Source organism: Lissotriton vulgaris, chromosome 8 (assembly GCF_964263255.1).
Source record: "Lissotriton vulgaris chromosome 8, aLisVul1.2, whole genome shotgun sequence".
In the NCBI taxonomy this organism is placed as follows: domain Eukaryota; kingdom Metazoa; phylum Chordata; class Amphibia; order Caudata; family Salamandridae; genus Lissotriton; species Lissotriton vulgaris.
In genome coordinates, this window is record NC_141696.1 from 187457854 (window position 1) to 187472957 (window position 15104).

At 45.2% G+C, this 15104-nt stretch overlaps 1 protein-coding gene across 1 annotated transcript in view; it reads right to left on the bottom strand.

Moving 5' to 3' along the window:
* Window positions 1–15104, bottom strand: part of RAB30 (RAB30, member RAS oncogene family) — a 166916-nt gene that overhangs the window by 70727 nt on the left and 81085 nt on the right. The gene's annotated exons all lie outside the window — the stretch shown is intronic.

The following is a 15104-nucleotide window of genomic DNA, read 5'->3' on the forward strand; positions in this document are numbered from 1 at the left end:
CAGCAGATTGCTGCTGAGATTACGGCAATGCAATGCAGTTTGCCACAAGTAGGAGTCGGAAAGGGAATGTCACTTTAGGTCCAGTTGAAGATAAATTATCTGTCATTAAACCAGGTATGAGTCAGAGGGGACATGTCACTCTAGACTGCTGCTAGCATTAAAGCCAATGCAATGCTGTTTCACCGAGTAGGTGTCAGAATTGATTTGCCTCAGCAATGGCTGCTAGAGTCATTGGCTGAACATTAACAGACCAAATCAGCACAATCACGTTACCAGAATCACCACAGTAAGAAGAGCTTCATGGATAGGATACCAACCAAAATCTATCCCGGGTGACTGCGTAATAGTTAATTTTGAAAATCCCCGGGCAGTGGAATACATCTGTTCCTGGGATACAGCAGGCAAGAGTGGAGGCATAAACATCAGACGACTATCCTTTTCTATCCCCGACAACGCCACTATTCTGAAGGCTCTAACTGGTCCTCAAATTGGTCTTGGAACTAGCCAGAGCACGGACAAAGAGGCTGGAACCAGGGAGAATGGGGATACGGAAATAACCAAAGGGGCAGGACCCAGGGAGAATGGGGGCATGAAAACATAGATCAGGGCGACTGGAACATTAATGGTAGGAGGGCACAACAACAATCATACAGGGAACCCTGGGGTGGAATACCAACCTTCAACAGCTATAGCTGCTTAGAGATGGTCGATTGACCACCATTACAAAGGAAGCTCACTATGATTAGTCCCTCAAACAAGAGAGATCCACTCAAAAAAACACTCAAATACCCCATAAAAATCAGTTTTAATAAAGACCCCCCCACATCAGTTAAACGGCCAAATGGACCAAACATGATGATTAAACATCAAACCATGGTAGATCCAATACAAGAGCCGCTCTCCCCCCTCGAGGTCTTCATCGGTTTCCTCTCTCCCCCACAAAGTGGCATAGAGATAGGGGAAAGTGTTCCAAAGCTGGCTTCTGATTCACAGCCAAGTTACTTGGAAGAAATCAGTGCTCAGAGTATGACATCTATTGTAGCAAGCTCCAATTCTGAAATAAGGTTATTATTTTGGAACGTGGCGGGTTTAGCCACTAAACACTCTGAAAAAAGTTTCCTTTGCTTGGCAAACTCAAGCAATGTAATTTGTCTCCAGGAGACTTGGCTTAATGACCCAATCCATCTTTTGGGCTACAAAACATACTTCTCACAAGCCATAAGATCCAACGCAGGTAGGAGTAAAGGAGGTCTAACAATATATATCTCGAACCTTTGGTCTTGTCGCGAAATAACCCCTGTAACTCTAGACCAGAATTTCCAGATTATTAATATACGTGGAACCAGACAAGAGGTCTATACCATTATTAATTTCTACAATAACATGACTTCATTAGAATTAACTAAGGCTTTAAACGAAATTTCTCACCTAACACACAATCTCAAAATGAAACATGCAAAGGATTTCCACACAGTAATCTGGGGAGGAGATTTTAATCTCCATTTATGCAATAAAAGCGACACTCCCAACTGTGGGATTACAGATGAAGACGGGAATTGTCTAACTCACTTTAACCATACCCCAGAGGGCAATAACGTACAGACCACAATGACTGGATTAGACATAGGGTTTGCTAACCAGATAAAAACACCTGAAACTGAATTTGCCCCAACCTTCCATGGCAGAGGCTTCAAAACTTTAATAGACTATATTTTAGTATCCACTAACAAAGCAGCAAACATTAAGACTTTTAAAGTACATAACAATGCACTTAGCGATCCCTCCCCCATCAGTATGACATTTCAGGAACCTAAATCACAGAATAGGGGGAGACAGGGTACACCCAAGTTTGCTATATCAGCAATCATTAACACTGGACAGGCTAAATGGCTTCACATTAAAATGGGGCAAAATAGATCAGGAAACCGCAATTACGAGAATAGTAAAAACATGTAGAAATGAGATAGATAGGTGTCTAGATCCCTCTACAACCCCAATCGAGATCCTGACTAATTACACTCACATTGTGGATAATATAAGGAAAGAATTAACCAAGTCCCATACACAAAATAGGACTACCAGAAAGGGATGGTTCAGTACGGAATGCACAAAAGCCTATTCCAACTTAAAGAAGGCGCTTGCCAAAAAAGGAAGAGATAGAGACGAGGTGATAAAATTAAGGAAGGCTTATGCCCTTGCAATCCGAAAAAGAAAAAAGGAGTTACAAGCAAATCTATGGGCTGAATTACAGAAAAGCAGCATACTAAAAGACAGCACTGCTTTCTGGCAGATAGTGAAATCTCTTTTCCTAACAGAAAAAACTGAGGTGCCCTCACTAGATGTCGCGATAAATGCAGGGGACTGGGTGCAACATTTTTCTGGGGTTTTTAGTGGGGACAAACTCCCAGATTCAGAACATCCGGATTTGCTCACGTCGGTGAAATATCCACTAGCCCTCCATTTCACACTAGATGAAACGAAGAAGGCTATAAAAACCGCGAAATCAGGAAAAGCACCAGGCCCGGATTCGGTTCCTATGGACCTTTATAAATACATCCCAGACCTCTGGTCCCCATTACTTACCAACGTACTAAATGCGGCAAAGGAGATCGGTTTGTCTGATTCCTGGTCGACCTCGATATTGGTCCCCATTTTCAAGAAGAGAAATAGGGACAGCCCCTCCTGTTATCGTCCCATCTCCCTCCTGGATTCGATTGGAAAAACGGCAGGGCGCATTCTCCTCGACCGTCTCCAGGAGTGGTCGCTTGATCATGGGGCAATTTCGGATCTACAATATGGGTTCAGGACGGGACTGAGCACGGTGGACCAGGTTCTAATTCTGACCTTATTGGCCGGAAAGTGCGTAGACGCAAAAAGTTCCTCCTTACACATGGTATATGTGGACCTCACAGCAGCGTTCGACTGCGTTGAACACTCAAGATTATGGACAATTATGCTGCAAATGGGCATTGATCCACCAATAGTTGATTTCCTTCGCGAATTATACACCGGAGCAACGGGAAGGGTGAGATTTGGGACTGGTGGCCAGCTAATCGATAGTTTTTTAATGGAGAAGGGGGTCAGACAAGGGTGTGTGCTGGCCCCTTTCTTATTCACGCTGTACACCAACGGGTTAGAGGCCACAATGTTAGAGGGTGCAAAAGATCTTCCAGCAGCCGGTCGTCGGCAGATACCAGCCCTACTATATGCCGACGACGCGGTAATTCTAGCCCGAACCCCAGTTCAGCTCCAACGGGTTTTGAATAACTACTGCTCATTTATGGCCAGCCTGAGTCTCAGAGTCATATTTACAAAAAGGGGTGGTGAGGGACAGAGTCTCTGAATTAAGCAGAAAGCTCTCACCCAGTCAAAAGATCAGGGCTAGATCCAACACCGTTTTTTAGCTCACTGCACCATCCCAGTTTCAGAACCTGGCTGTATGCAAATTAGCCTGTTCCTGTCCCAGTGCATGATGGGAACAGGACACACCAAACTACAGAAGCCAATTCTTACACTGGGAAGGAAACAAGCTCCCGGGGACCGGTTTCTGGCATTACAGCCGTCTTCGGCCCGGTTTGCTTGAATCCTGATGGTGCAATGAGCAAGGGTCTCACATCTGAGAATACCCTTCCACGCTTAGGGTGGACAAAAATATTTACAAAAAGGGGTGGTGAGGGACAGAGTCTCTGAATTAAGCAGAAAGCTCTCACCCAGTCAAAAGATCAGGGCTAGATCCAACACCGTTTTTTAGCTCACTGCACCATCCCAGTTTCAGAACCTGGCTGTATGCAAATTAGCCTGTTCCTGTCCCAGTGCATGATGGGAACAGGACACACCAAACTACAGAAGCCAATTCTTACACTGGGAAGGAAACAAGCTCCCGGGGACCGGTTTCTGGCATTACAGCCGTCTTCGGCCCGGTTTGCTTGAATCCTGATGGTGCAATGAGCAAGGGTCTCACATCTGAGAATACCCTTCCACGCTTAGGGTGGACAAAAATATTTACAAAAAGGGGGTGGTGAGGGACAGAGTCTCTGAATTAAGCAGAAGGCTCTCACCCAGTCAAAAGATCAGGGCTAGATCCAACACCGTTTTTTAGCTCACTGCACCATCCCAGTTTCAGAACCTGGCTGTATGCAAATTAGCCTGTTCCTGTCCCAGTGCATGATGGGAACAGGACACACCAAACTACAGAAGCCAATTCTTACACTGGGAAGGAAACAAGCTCCCGGGGACCGGTTTCTGGCATTACAGCCGTCTTCGGCCCGGTTTGCTTGAATCCTGATGGTGCAATGAGCAAGGGTCTCACATCTGAGAATACCCTTCCACGCTTAGGGTGGACAAAAATATTTACAAAAAGGGGTGGTGAGGGACAGAGTCTCTGAATTAAGCAGAAAGCTCTCACCCAGTCAAAAGATCAGGGCTAGATCCAACACCGTTTTTTAGCTCACTGCACCATCCCAGTTTCAGAACCTGGCTGTATGCAAATTAGCCTGTTCCTGTCCCAGTGCATGATGGGAACAGGACACACCAAACTACAGAAGCCAATTCTTACACTGGGAAGGAAACAAGCTCCCGGGGACCGGTTTCTGGCATTACAGCCGTCTTCGGCCCGGTTTGCTTGAATCCTGATGGTGCAATGAGCAAGGGTCTCACATCTGAGAATACCCTTCCACGCTTAGGGTGGACAAAAATATTTACAAAAAGGGGTGGTGAGGGACAGAGTCTCTGAATTAAGCAGAAAGCTCTCACCCAGTCAAAAGATCAGGGCTAGATCCAACACCGTTTTTTAGCTCACTGCACCATCCCAGTTTCAGAACCTGGCTGTATGCAAATTAGCCTGTTCCTGTCCCAGTGCATGATGGGAACAGGACACACCAAACTACAGAAGCCAATTCTTACACTGGGAAGGAAACAAGCTCCCGGGGACCGGTTTCTGGCATTACAGCCGTCTTCGGCCCGGTTTGCTTGAATCCTGATGGTGCAATGAGCAAGGGTCTCACATCTGAGAATACCCTTCCACGCTTAGGGTGGACAAAAATATTTACAAAAAGGGGTGGTGAGGGACAGAGTCTCTGAATTAAGCAGAAAGCTCTCACCTAGTCAAAAGATCAGGGCTAGATCCAACACCGTTTTTTAGCTCACTGCACCATCCCAGTTTCAGAACCTGGCTGTATGCAAATTAGCCTGTTCCTGTCCCAGTGCATGATGGGAACAGGACACACCAAACTACAGAAGCCAATTCTTACACTGGGAAGGAAACAAGCTCCCGGGGACCGGTTTCTGGCATTACAGCCGTCTTCGGCCCGGTTTGCTTGAATCCTGATGGTGCAATGAGCAAGGGTCTCACATCTGAGAATACCCTTCCACGCTTAGGGTGGACAAAAATATTTACAAAAAGGGGTGGTGAGGGACAGAGTCTCTGAATTAAGCAGAAAGCTCTCACCCAGTCAAAAGATCAGGGCTAGATCCAACACCGTTTTTTAGCTCACTGCACCATCCCAGTTTCAGAACCTGGCTGTATGCAAATTAGCCTGTTCCTGTCCCAGTGCATGATGGGAACAGGACACACCAAACTACAGAAGCCAATTCTTACACTGGGAAGGAAACAAGCTCCCGGGTACCGGTTTCTGGCATTACAGCCATCTTCGGCCCGGTTTGCTTGAATCCTGATGGTGCAATGAGCAAGGGTCTCACATCTGAGAATACCCTTCCACGCTTAGGGTGGACAAAAATATTTACAAAAAGGGGTGGTGAGGGACAGAGTCTCTGAATTAAGCAGAAAGCTCTCACCTAGTCAAAAGATCAGGGCTAGATCCAACACCGTTTTTTAGCTCACTGCACCATCCCAGTTTCAGAACCTGGCTGTATGCAAATTAGCCTGTTCCTGTCCCAGTGCATGATGGGAACAGGACACACCAAACTACAGAAGCCAATTCTTACACTGGGAAGGAAACAAGCTCCCGGGGACCGGTTTCTGGCATTACAGCCGTCTTCGGCCCGGTTTGCTTGAATCCTGATGGTGCAATGAGCAAGGGTCTCACATCTGAGAATACCCTTCCACGCTTAGGGTGGACAAAAATATTTACAAAAAGGGGTGGTGAGGGACAGAGTCTCTGAATTAAGCAGAAAGCTCTCACCCAGTCAAAAGATCAGGGCTAGATCCAACACCGTTTTTTAGCTCACTGCACCATCCCAGTTTCAGAACCTGGCTGTATGCAAATTAGCCTGTTCCTGTCCCAGTGCATGATGGGAACAGGACACACCAAACTACAGAAGCCAATTCTTACACTGGGAAGGAAACAAGCTCCCGGGGACCGGTTTCTGGCATTACAGCCGTCTTCGGCCCGGTTTGCTTGAATCCTGATGGTGCAATGAGCAAGGGTCTCACATCTGAGAATACCCTTCCACGCTTAGGGTGGACAAAAATATTTACAAAAAGGGGTGGTGAGGGACAGAGTCTCTGAATTAAGCAGAAAGCTCTCACCCAGTCAAAAGATCAGGGCTAGATCCAACACCGTTTTTTAGCTCACTGCACCATCCCAGTTTCAGAACCTGGCTGTATGCAAATTAGCCTGTTCCTGTCCCAGTGCATGATGGGAACAGGACACACCAAACTACAGAAGCCAATTCTTACACTGGGAAGGAAACAAGCTCCCGGGGACCGGTTTCTGGCATTACAGCCGTCTTCGGCCCGGTTTGCTTGAATCCTGATGGTGCAATGAGCAAGGGTCTCACATCTGAGAATACCCTTCCACGCTTAGGGTGGACAAAAATATTTACAAAAAGGGGGTGGTGAGGGACAGAGTCTCTGAATTAAGCAGAAAGCTCTCACCCAGTCAAAAGATCAGGGCTAGATCCAACACCGTTTTTTAGCTCACTGCACCATCCCAGTTTCAGAACCTGGCTGTATGCAAATTAGCCTGTTCCTGTCCCAGTGCATGATGGGAACAGGACACACCAAACTACAGAAGCCAATTCTTACACTGGGAAGGAAACAAGCTCCCGGGGACCGGTTTCTGGCATTACAGCCGTCTTCGGCCCGGTTTGCTTGAATCCTGATGGTGCAATGAGCAAGGGTCTCACATCTGAGAATACCCTTCCACGCTTAGGGTGGACAAAAATATTTACAAAAAGGGGTGGTGAGGGACAGAGTCTCTGAATTAAGCAGAAAGCTCTCACCCAGTCAAAAGATCAGGGCTAGATCCAACACCGTTTTTTAGCTCACTGCACCATCCCAGTTTCAGAACCTGGCTGTATGCAAATTAGCATGTTCCTGTCCCAGTGCATGATGGGAACAGGACACACCAAACTACAGAAGCCAATTCTTACACTGGGAAGGAAACAAGCTCCCGGGCGCATTCTCCTCGACCGTCTCCAGGAGTGGTCGCTTGATCATGGGGCAATTTCGGATCTACAATATGGGTTCAGGACGGGACTGAGCACGGTGGACCAGGTTCTAATTCTGACCTTATTGGCCGGAAAGTGCGTAGACGCAAAAAGTTCCTCCTTACACATGGTATATGTGGACCTCACAGCAGCGTTCGACTGCGTTGAACACTCAAGATTATGGACAATTATGCTGCAAATGGGCATTGATCCACCAATAGTTGATTTCCTTCGCGAATTATACACCGGAGCAACGGGAAGGGTGAGATTTGGGACTGGTGGCCAGCTAATCGATAGTCTTTTAATAGAGAAGGGGGTCAGACAAGGGTGTGTGCTGGCCCCTTTCTTATTCACGCTGTACACCAACGGGTTAGAGGCCACAATGTTAGAGGGTGCAAAAGATCTTCCAGCAGCCGGTCGTCGGCAGATACCAGCCCTACTATATGCCGACGACGCGGTAATTCTAGCCCGAACCCCAGTTCAGCTCCAACGGGTTTTGAATAACTACTGCTCATTTATGGCCAGCCTGAGTCTCAGAGTCAACATAAAAAAGACATATGTGATGCATGCCGGCATAAAGAGGAAAAAACCCAAGAACATCTACGTGGATAATTCACCTCTCGAAAGAACTAACACATACCCTTATTTAGGAATCATTATCGACGAGGCATTTAAATGGAAGGAAGCTATTAACTCTCGTAAACTGGCCTTTATAAGAACCATTGGCGCACTAAAGGCACTAAAGGCTTTTGCTCTTCAGCTTGGTAAAAGACCCCCGACCGAGATGATAAAAATGTTCAATGCCAAATGTCTCAGCACTGCAACCTTTGGAGCAGGGGTCTGGGGAGAGGCAAACGTTGATCAGCTTCAAAAAGTTGAAAATTCCTTCCTAAGGTTCCTGCTGGCAGTCCCAAACAGTACCACAACATATGGCTGCCACCTTGAACTTGGTTTGGACTATGTCTCTGATATTATCAAAATCCAACCGATCATGCTGTGGCGAAGAATCTGGGCAACGGAGCAATGCCATCTCACAAGAACAATAGTCCTAGATTGCATGAAACTTGAGAACATGAGAAAGATTAGATGGCTGGTCTACGTGAAAACATTTCTCACGGACATCGGACATGCAGGATTCTTTGACGATCCCCTCTCAGTAACAGACCTCTCTAAAAAAGAACTAAAAACACTTTGTTTGTCTCACCTGTCTCAAATACTTCTGCTGAGTGAAATAGGAAAATCATCTGTCCAGCAATGTTTATTAATACAATTTGTCCCCCACTATCCAACCATATTTACAGTATAACCTAAGTCATTACGGAACATTTTTGTTGACTCGTTTTAGGTTTAATATATTTCACCGCATGATCTTATTTCCTAACCAAAATGACTGGTCTCCTAATCTCCCCGTTTGCCCTTGTGATTCAATGTCTTTGCAATCCACCATTCATGTTCTCTTTTTTTGTAAATTTTATGTGTCATTACGTAGGCAGTGGATAGTACCACTTCTAAAGGCTTTAAAGATCCACCAATGCCGTCCGGCCTATTTGGCTTTACAGTTTTTGGAAAATGAACTGATGGCAAACTCGAATGTACACTTTCTCAAACTTTGTGTCAGGCACCGAATGAACCTCTGAAGAGTGGACTGAATTGTCTTTGTGTAAAAAGAAGAACTGGTAAAAATAGTTTAAAATAATTTCTGAAACTAGAATTAATGTGAATTTGTAATACTTTTTTAATACGTTTTTATGAACTTTTATGGTCTTTCAAAAAATGATGGAAAACCGAATAAAGATGATTTGATTTGATTTGATTCTTTAGTGCAAAATGTGCCCTTGCATCCAAGATGCACACAAAGACGCATAGGCACTAAAATATAGCGCAAAAAGCCAGATTTGCATTTTGTGTAATTTCACGTAATTTTTCAGAAATTTAGCCTACTTACGTACAGGGAAATGATGCGAATTTCGCACAAACCAACAAATGCTATACCACAGCAGATTGCTGCTGAGATTACGGCAATGCGATATAGTTTGCCACAAGTAGGAGTCGGTAAGGGAATGTCACTTTAGGTCCAGTTGAAGATAAATTATCGGTCATTAAACCAGGTATGAGTCAGAGGGGACATGTCACACTAGACTGCTGCTAGCATTAAAGCCAATGCAATGCTGTTTCACCGAGTAGGTGTCAGAATTGATTTGCCTCAGCAATGGCTGCTAGAGTGCAGGCAATGAGCAGGGCGTGAGTCAGAAGAGCTTTGTCGCACAGATTGCTGCCACGTCCGAGCAGCAGTTCCTCACGCCTCCTTTGCCAGCTTTCCGATTATGTTCCAGTTTGAAGCAAAACCAGCTTGAGTCATCTGAATTCAATAATATTTTTCAAGAGAGACAGACGAGTGAAATGTCAGCGCAGTTACCGTGCTCACGTGGTTGGCGCTGCGGCGCTCTGAATGTCAATTCCCCAGGCTGCGGCCATTTTGAAGAAATATGGCTGGTTGTGCTTGAAACAAATCTAGGTTTGGGATTATACTGAAAATCACTATAAACTAAAGCGATAACTTGATTTTTAAGGCCTATCGCTAGCAAATGACAAGTATAAACTAATCCTTTTCCTACACAATATATACAAAGTGTCCGATTTTAAATTAGAGCGCTTGGAAAACTGAATGTGTTTTTAATGAATAACTTCACATCAATTTTTATTATTTCATATGCACCTAAGAATAAAATTATTGGGAAAAAAATAGATTTTGATTTATAAAATCATCTAAGAAAACGCTTACGTTTCAAGGGCCAGTAATACAGATTCCACTGGCACACAGAAGTCTCATCACTGTGGAATAATCATACAACAATCCCCGCTCAGGAGATGAGTAACAAAGTGAACAGCTTGAAGTACAAATTCGGAAGCAAATTTTGTGCCCACCCATCAGTAGAATGAGCACTTGCCACGTGGGCTGCAGGCAGTTATGGGTTAGAATCCCAACGGGGCCAACTCAGGCTTTCATTCGTGTAGGAATGCTTCATTAAATAAACACAGTCGAGGAGGATAATGACGACACCTACTAGTGAAGTGCCTAAAAATAATTCAGCTTTTTGGTGTGCTATGGAACGAGTCATTAGAGTATTGTTACAAATGTACGTTCTGCTTGATCGAGCTACAAGCTACATACTATATTCTATATATACTCCGACTCTTTTGTGAGGGTTATTACCCCTTTACACTAAAGGCTTGTAATTCTGAGATATTCATGCAATCATGGAGGAACCTCCTCTATTTATTACTAAAAGAAGATAGATTTGCCTTCAACTAAGAGCTCCCCGCCCTAAGACAATTCTTTCTGAAGCTTAGTGTTTAAACCTCTCGTGCAAAAAAATTGGCTTGAGCATAACTCCAGGATTTATCAAAATGTATCTAGATAAACAAAGCAAGAGTCATGTGTAGGGTGTGTGCTTTAAAGAGTTGTTCCAGCTGTAGAAACTGGTCACTGATATTCTGCAGCTGAGCCAGAAAGTCTCGAGGTAGCAGAGTCAGGCAACAGGCGTTAGAACCAACAAGCATTTGCAGTGCCAATAGGGCTCGTCTTTGCGAGAGCTATTGGCTTTGCTAATGTAGCTTAGTTATGTTGCACTCCAACGTGACTGCTGTTCAGCATGGCTGAAAGTTATCGGGGGTAAAGGAGAGTGGAGTTTCGTAAAGTAAAGTGGAGTGGTATAGAGTGGAGTGGTGTAGAGCGTCAAGGAGTGGCATACAGTGGAGCGGTAGAGCGTAGAATGGAGAAGAGTTGAATGGCATCGAGTGGAGTAGAGTGTCCGAGTGAGTAGAGTGTTGTGGAGTGGCACAGTATTGTGGAGTGGTGTAGAGCAGAGTGAAGAGGAGAAGAGGGTTGTATAGTACAGTGATGAAGAACAGAGTAGATTGTTGTAGAGTAGAGTGGAACAAAGTGAGGTAGTGTGGCAGAGTGGAATGACGGGAGAGGAGTGACGTAAAGTGGCATGGAGTGGCGTAGAGGGAGTTGAGTAGAGTGTCCAAGAGTCGAGTAGTATCTTACACGTAGTGTTGTAGAGTAGTGTGGCATAGAGTGGAGTAGAGTGCCAGAGTAGAGTTTAATGGTGTGTAGAGAGTCACAGAGTCGGTATCGTGGAGTGTAGTGTTGTATAGTGGACTAGAGCAAAGAGATGTAAAGTACAGAGGTGCAGAGTAGATTGGCGTAGAGTGCAATGTTTTTGAGTAAAGTGGTGGAGTCCATTGACAGAGTGAGGTGACGTATAGTGGTGAAGAGTAGATTGCAGTGGTGTAGAGTGCAATGGCGTAGAGTGGAGTGATGTGGAGTCCAGTGGCGTAGAGTGTAGTGGTGTAGAGTAGATGGTTTTGGAGTAGCGTGGAGTGGTACAGGGTAGAGTGTAGAGGTGTAGAGTGGCGTGGAGTAGCGTGGCATAGAGTAGCGTGGCATAGAGTAGCGTGGCATAGAGTAGCGTGGCATAGAGTAGCGTGGCATAGAGTAGCGTGGCATAGAGTAGCATGGCGTGGAGGGCAGTGGTGCAGAATAGATTAGAGAGGGTCAGAGTGGAGTGATGCAGAGCAGAGAGGTGTAGAGTGCACTAGAGTGCAATAGAGAGGCTTAGAGTTGGGTGGTGCAGAGTAGAGTGCAATGGAGTAGAGTGCAGTAATGAAGAGTAGAGTGGCGGAGAGTTAAGTCTTGCAAATTAGAGTGTCAGAATGCAGTGTAAAAGAATGCACTAGAGTAGAGTATTGCACAGTACAGTGGTGATGTGGTGCACAGTAGAGAGGGGCAGAGTGCACTGGCATATGGCAGAGTGGTGCTGAGTAGAGTAGAGAGGTGTAGAGTGAAGTGGTTAGAGTGTAGAGTCAAAGTCCAGTGGTGCTCAGCCAATTAGAGTCACGTAGAGTAGAATGGATTAGAATGTAGAGGCGTAGAAACAAGTGGCATACAGTGAATTGGCATAAAGTGCCAGGGGTATTGAATTCTTATAGCCAGACTCCCGGGACATATTGTTTGGGGTCGAGGACAACAAGTGTTCATGTTTATTTTGACCTTGGGATAAGTAAGCCCAAATTCCTGCAGCACAACCCCTTTAGCTGCCAGTTTACAGTATCACATTATGGATCAGGGAAAGGTACTGTCTGCAGTTAAGGTGATATTTGTGTCCATATGTTAATGCTATTCGAATTTATATTTATGGTTCATTAATGCAAAGCTTCCATTATTAGGGTGAGCGCTCTAAGAAAATTGTACACTCAGACTGCACTGCTGAGAGTGGTACCGGTATAAAAATGTGTACACATGTTTGCAAAGTTTAACAATATAAGGTTATGTATAATGCTCATAAAAAATGCAACTAGGAAAAAAGCGTTTTGCTAAAATATTGTGACATTTTCGGTACCATTTTTTGAAGCCTCATCTAATAAAATGTGTTGATGCCTTCTAGTATTCAGAAAAAACTTTGTTTTTGTGGAAGCTGCCAGACAATTATCAATATAATAAACATTGTACGGTTTGGATTTGTTGGAATGTAACTGAGGACATGTTTGGCCATTGAAGGTGTGCATTATTGTGATATTGTTGTATGAAGAAAACCTTCAATAAAATATGTTTTTTTTAAAAATCAATATAATAAACATTGTCAAAAAGCTATACTATTGTTTGGTCTCGAAAAGCACACATTGCCACAGTATTTCCAGGCAAACTAAAGTAGAATGCAGTCACTCAGAAATAAATAAATAGATGTATTAAAAACAAAAGGTCTTTGTTAACTCAAGATCTATTCTTAAATAAAGTCTGAAAAGGGTGCCCATGGTATATGCCTTGGCATTAGTGTAGATTTACAGCTTTTATGAATTCCCAATAATTTACAGAAATAGGCCATGAAATCGAACTCCTAGAAAACATTTGTAGACTGCATTTAGTGTACATTTCATGTGAAAATCGGTTGAGAATTTACAAGTTCACTTTCCCTCCAACCACTTTTTTCCCCAACTGTGGAAGAAGATTTATTTCTACCCTTGTCTAGCGTAAATTTCCAATCTTTCTCAATAAGGGAAAAGCCCTCACAGACTGCATCAAAACAAGCGCCAGTTACACCAATGAATTCTTCAACATTGTTAAAGAGTTCTCCGGCCAGTCATGCACAGATAACACGGTCCGCCTCTCCCAAGAACTCTGCGACACCCTGTCGGACTACTTCCACCGCCAAACTGCTAGAGAAGGACTTAAACCACCAGCTCACAGGGAATCTACAAAAGAATAAAGCTGCTAGACGCCGCCGAATCCGGCTTCACCGCTGACCACAGTACTAAGACCGCCTTTATAGCCGTCACCGACGACATCAGATCCATCCTCGACCGCGATGAAACAGCAGCCCTCATCCTTCTTGGTCTCTCACCTGCATTCGACGCCGTAGCCCACCCCACCCTCATCCACAGATTCCCTCATCGGTGTCCAGGGGCGGGCGCCCTCAAATGTATCGCATCTTTCCTCACAGAACAAACTCAAAGAATTCGCCTACCACCCTTCACTCCAGAACCTAAGAGTATCATCTGCGGCATACCTAATGTCTCGGCCCCACCCTGTTCAACACCTACATGACGCCCCTCACTGAATCCTTAGAACCACGTATTAAACGTTCTATCCTACGAAAACGACACCCATCTCATTCTCTCGCTCACCGAAGAACCCTCCCACCACTAGAGAAAACTTCTGCAACTCTAAGAAGTGCGTTGCCTCCTGGATGAGGATCAACTGCCTGAAGCTCAACACAGACAAGACGGAAGTGCTGATCTTCTGGAAGAATGTCTCCTCGTGGGACACCTGGTGGCCCCCGAGCTTGGACCCTCACCCCAGAGACCACGCTCACAACCTCAGTATAATCCTTGACAAAACACTCCCCATACAGCGCCAAATTAACACAGTCACGTCCTGCTGCTTCCACACCTTCTGCATGCTCCGGAAAATCTTCAGATGGATCCCTGCCAACACCAGAAAGACCATCAACCAGGCCCTCGTCACCAGCCAGCTAAAATATGGAAATGCGCTCTACACCAGTATTAATGTCCAACTTCTCAAGAGTGTCCAGATCACTCGGAACACCCGCTCAATCTCCCTAAGCGGACCTGCGTCACCCCCACCTCAGGAACCTCCACTTGCTCCCCATTGAGAAGAGATTCCAGTTGAAGTAACTGACACACACCTGCAAGTCCCTGTATTCATCAACCACTGCCTGAATTTCCACCAACCTGCCAGACACCTGCTACATGCCGCCCTAGCCCTCATGCTCACCCCTTGCTTTCGCCAAATTGAACTTTCCTTCTCCAACCACCACGCGCAACCCCTGCTTTTGCCAAAGTGAACTTTCCTTGTCCCACCACGCCGCCAAGGCCTGGAACGAGCTACCCCTCCACCTACACACATCACCCTCCCTGGCAGAATTCAGAAGGGGACTCAAGGCCTGGCTTTTTGATTGAGGCTAGCGGAACCTCAGTGCCTGGATACCCTCTGGGGTGAAGAGCAGCTGATTGAATGAAAGGATTAGAGAAGAGATGGTGAAGTCCCCTAAACATGCAAGTTAATAGGTTTGCACAGACTCCAAAGCACATTCCAACCCTGGAACTATTGCTTAACGCTACCTCCAGCCTCAGTATGTAGATCTGTGGGAAAGTGGCAAAATGCGGGAATTGCTAAAATTCAAACCTTACTA